Genomic DNA, 6,000 nt, shown 5'->3' on the forward strand with positions numbered 1-6,000 from the left:
AGACAGAAACACTCAGAAAGGATTGAAAACATGACATTTTCAACAACAAAATCCTTGATTACAAGTGAGAAATGCATAGTGTAGCCCAAATGGTACCCGTCATAATATTCTGGTTACCATATGTCATATCAGTCTTGATGTTTACCGCCAAAACATTTGTCACCCATCCTGATGTCTCCCGTTACCAATGTCACTCGTCCTGATGTCTCCTGTTACCATATGTCACCCATCCTGATGTCTCCCGTTACCATATGTCACCCATCCTGATATCTCCCGTTACCGTATGTCACCCATCCTGATGTCTCCTGTTACCATATGTCACCCATCTTGATGTCTCCCGTTACCATATGTCACCTATCATGATGTCTCCCGTTACCATATGTCACCCATCCTGATGTCTAACGTTACCGTATGTCACCCTTCCTGATGTCTCCCGTTACCGTATGTCACCCGTCCTGATGTCTCACGTTACCTTATGTCACCCATCCTGATGTCTCCCGTTACCGTATGTCACCCATCCTGATGTCTCCCGTTACCGTATGTCACCCGTCCTGATGTCTCCCGTTACCATATGTCACCCATCCTGATGTCTCCCGTTACCGTATGTCACCCGTCCTGATGTCTCTCGTTACCATATGTCACCCATCCTGATGTCTCTCGTTACCATATGTCACCCATTCTGATGTCTCCCGTTACCATATGCCACCTATCCTGATGTCTCTCGTTACCGTATGTCAGCATCCTGATGTCTCCCGTTACCGTATGTCACCCATCCTGATGTCTCCTGTTACCATATGTCTGACATCCTGATGTCTCCCGTATCATTTTTTCTTTTTCCTTATTTTTACCTACAATTTGGTATAACACCCGATAACAGAGCTAGAAGGTATACATATCACCAGGACAATCAGAAAGTAGTTTTAAGATATGTTGAAAATTGACTCAGCAGAGGCCAACAAAGCTAATGATCGGGCTGAGTGAAAAAAATCTCTGATATACCTAATGTATGTTTTATCTTAAATCATTGGCTTTTTGACTGCCTTAACACATTCTCAAGTATAACGGTTAACCACAATGCAGCAACTCTTTTGAATGTTTGAAACCCACCAAACTACACTGAAGAGATTCGAGGGGCGGGGAAGGGGAGGATAGGAGGGAGGCTGAGATTTAATGTTGTATCTGGCTAGAAATCCCACCACATTATGGATTAACAGACTGTTCAAAGGGAGGAAACTCGAAAAGTTGTCCTCGATTTTCAGTTTTAGAGAGATAACTACCCTCTGAAGCTTCATTCAAATATTATCATTATTACAATAATTCAGTTTAGGATTTGCTGTATTATAGATACGTATTATGTCATGTGATTCGAAAATTAGACACAGATATAAATTAGACAGAGATACAAGTTAGACACAGATATAAATTAGACAGAGATACAAATTAGATAAATGACATAATTTGTACAATTCATTGATAAATCTATGCCATTGCTGTTCTGTATCATATATCTGCCTTCTGTTCTCTAATCAATATACATTGTATTTTTTGATGTTCTTCTAAAATGTTTCCATATTTCATCATGAAAGAACCAGTAAACCACTGGGTCAGATAAAAATGTGGCGGCCGCAAAAAAAATCGGTGACAGGCGCCACATAAAGTATTGTTCACTTGGGGCATCAGCAGGCTTCCGTAGTTTTTCTCATGCATCCTTCTTGTGTGCTTACTCTTATTTTCGGGTATATATAAGCCGTTTTACTTATTCAAACTGAAACTACGGACTTTCATGTATCCGTGGCTCAACTATGAATAAACGTGATTAATTTTACAACACAGGTACAAGATATACAACATAATAATAACATCTTTCTATAGAAGATAAGATACAATAAAATATTGACTTCTACAGCACCATGTATCTGTTTTGTCATTTCAAGTCGAAATTTAGGTAACTACTGAAGAAAATAAAACTTTGTCGAGAACAATGTCAAACTATGGATGTTGGAATTCCCAAATCTTCTATTTCAATAAACTTGGTAACAACTACGCGTTGTTCTGAGCAGAGACGTATATATACGTCTCTGTTCTGAGCCCGTGTGTATTTCCCCCTGTGAACGAGATAGATAACATTAACTGTATCCAATTAAAATCACACAAAGCTTTGTTCAGGACCAAAAATGTTATCAGTATGAATGCTCGAATCACGGGAAGGGTTAGCATTAGTTGAGCTTGTGTTCGGTTTTATCTCCACATTATTTCAGTTTCCAGCATTAAAGTGAGAATTGTTCAGTGACATACCAGCTGTATAATGTACATCTTGTACGTAGTGTTTCTTTGTTTATCGTTTTTTTATTAGAAAGAATATTTTCTTATGAGTCTTTCGTGAAATCAGTTTGACTGTTATAAATATCCTATTTGTTTTCCAAAAAGTTGCAATTAATTCTGTAACTATCCATAATATAAATAATTGTTATAGAAAAATGCAACAACAACCTTCATAAAAAGTAGAATTTTATCCTGGAACATTTTAGAAGTGATGATAAATACATTATCAATTTAATAGTCTCAATTACATAAATAACATGAAGGAACATGTTTGTAGTTAACCTATAATCACCATAGAATTATTACTTAAATATAAAATATTTCTATTCAAGTTTTTTCACTCTGCATATAATGGTGTATAAACAATACAATTTTGTTTCGCTGAGAAATATTGCTTTTTATCTGTACCTCGTTTTACTTTCAACGTTATACCGCCCGCATATAGCTTCATATCCGGTTCAGGTCAGTCCAAAACAAGTGGCTGAATGATATTGGCGACAAGGGTCTGACCACGTCACCATTATCCATTTCCCGGCGGTCCTTTCTCAGCGTCTGTGATTAGTCATGCATGATATCGAGTTCCTTTCTAATGGACGAGTAAACTTAATATAAAGCAAATTTATAAAATATCTGTCGAATTGACATTATTTCACGTTAAATCACAATATTGTATTTTATCATTATAAATACAATAATATATAAACCTTGATATACACAATATATTTGGTGTGATTGTGTGTACTGATAATATTGTAAGGCTATTTTTTCCTATTTGATTAACATATATTATCAATGAAAAACAATTACTGGATATTTATCAAGTAACACGAAAATTTCTTACCATAATTTATTTCTATAAAATAAGAGGCCGCTGATCGGGATATGTATTATGAGACTGCGACATCTGACATAAGTTTCTCGCCGTGTAAACCTCTAACATTATTTGAGTACCCATAAATCCCTCAGTTTGAATGCTAATCAGTGTCCTGATTTTTTTTCAGTAATTTCTTAGGTATCAGCAATTGTTATAATCACAAATGTTTTTATTCTAATATGTGACTGACACATCGTTTACACGGAAATTTAATAATTGAGGTTTTAATACTCTATTAATTCTATATACTTTTTGTTGGCGATAATTCGTGTAAATTTGCAGTTTGTTTATATATTATTATCTGTGTATAGACATGCGAGATCATCAGACAATTTAAAGCGAACAGATCAGCTTTGTTTAGTTGTAAGTATCAATTTATGTCTGATGTGTTCATCAAAATCTTAAATCATTTAAATTCTTAACCAAGAAATTAATTTGGTGAATTTGAGTACATATTTGTACTAAACTACATAAGATAGCTCCATTTTTTCTAACAAAATTGTATTATAAAATATATCATTAAGTTATTAAGAAGAGAACTGAATTGCGTCCAGACTTTTTGCTTCGATGCGTTAAATCTTCGTTCAGTATGTTTATTTATCGCCTTTCGTGAAATCTCTTGCCAATTAAAACGAGTAAATATGGTGAAAACGCCAGTCCTTGGTGTGTAAGATATTTTTTTTAATCCAGACTATCAACATTTGCAAGGTCTGAATTATTTCTAAATAAATCAACAATGAATGACATTTATTTTGTTTCATACGAGGCTGGCTATTAGGTCTACTTAATGTCACCAATATCACGTGGTTATATCTTACCTCTATTTATAGTATTTCTGATGCTTTATTTCTAGTTATGATATCACTAATGATTTATCTCTAGTTACAATATTACTAATTATTTGTCTAGTTACAATATCACTAATGATTTATCTCAAGTTATGATATCACTAATTATTTGTCTAGTTACAATATTACTAATGATTTATCTCTAGTTACAATATCACTAATGATTTATCTAGTTACAATATCACTAATGATTTATCTAGTTACAATATCACTAACGAGTTATCTCTAGTTACAATATCACTAATGATTTATCTCTAGTTATAATATCACTAATGATTTATCTCTAGTTACAATATCACTAATGATTTATCTAGTTACAATATCACTAATGATTTATCTAGTTACAATATCACTAATGATTTATCTAGTTACAATATCACTAATGATTTATCTAGTTACAATATCACTAACGAGTTATCTCTAGTTACAATATCACTAATGATTTATCTAGTTACAATATCACTAATGATTTATCTAGTTACAATATCACTAATGATTTATCTAGTTACAATATCACTAATGATTTATCTAGTTACAATATCACTAACGAGTTATCTCTAGTTACAATATCACTAATGATTTATCTAGTTACAATATCAATAATGATTTATCTAGTTACAATATCACTAATGATTTATCTAGTTACAATAACACTAATGATTTATCTAGTTACAATATCACTAACGAGTTATCTCTAGTTACAATATCACTAATGATTTATCTCTAGTTACAATATCACTAATGATTTATCTAGTTACAATAATACTAACGATTTATCTAGTTACAATAACACTAATGATTTATCTAGTTACAATATCACTAATGATTTATCTCTAGTTAGTTTTACTAATGGATATCTGTCATTACCTTATTTTATTTTATTCAATCCGGAATATGTTGAATTTCTGTTCTATGATAAGAAATGGTTGATTAGATTTCACCAATTACGTATACGATGTAGTTAATTATTTCATGATCACATTGTTGGTTATCTTAGCATTCAGTTTTAGAATGTTGATCATTTTAATCAACATTCACAAATTCACAGTAAGTTACGACAATTTTTTTTTTTTATCTTCATGAAGTCTAATCTAGTTATATACTTTTAATGAAATTACCTACATTTACCCCCAGTATTCAAAGTAAAGTTACAAAGCGTCAATTTTTTATTTCTGGAAAATTAATTTCAAAATTGTCGTCGTATTGCAGATATCTTTACCTCTAGTTCAAAGACTGTACATTTCGTTATAGCATGATATACAGTCTCTCTATAATACATCGAAATTTCAATCTAGTTTTCTTTATTTATGCTAATGTTTCGCTGTTTAAACCACAAACCTTCTCTTTTCTTTGTCTATCCCTAGCATCACCATTCCCAGCCACGGTCACGATAAAATTCATATTTGTTTAAGGAAAATCATCTTTTCTAAAAAAAAAAAACTTTGGATAATTTGATTGGTACAACGATAACAAACCATAAAAAAAAGTTTTAAGGACGAACGCGATATCTGATGTTTGTTAATAAATTCAAGTCTGGGGCCTGTTTTACATAGATTCATTAATTGTTCAAACTTTATAACTTTATAATTATTCAAAAACGAAATGCTGATGTAAATGATATAAAAACAGAAATCATCATTATCCTGTAGATGTCATAAAAATATAAAAATTTGCTAACAGGTATTTATCACAAGTGTGTGAAATATTGCCAAGTCGTTGTATAAAACGTGGATGTGGGATGATGGCGGAGAACGAGGAAACCTCAGAGGCATTAATAGCTAAATCTGCATGTCTTTAAAACTTAATATAGCACAGATAGTGTTATAACAAACAACATTGGCAGAATGGCTTGATGCATGTCCATCATCTCGTGTCTGAAATGGAAATCAGAGGCGGAAAGGTTAACGGAACCCCACACTGTGCGGTTTTCGCTTGAGTGAGCGCCACTTATGTCAC

The sequence above is a fragment of the Ylistrum balloti genome, unplaced genomic scaffold, assembly GCF_031769215.1.
Source record: "Ylistrum balloti isolate Yb309-2 unplaced genomic scaffold, AGI_CSIRO_Ybal_v1 Utg370452, whole genome shotgun sequence".
Taxonomy (NCBI): domain Eukaryota; kingdom Metazoa; phylum Mollusca; class Bivalvia; order Pectinida; family Pectinidae; genus Ylistrum; species Ylistrum balloti.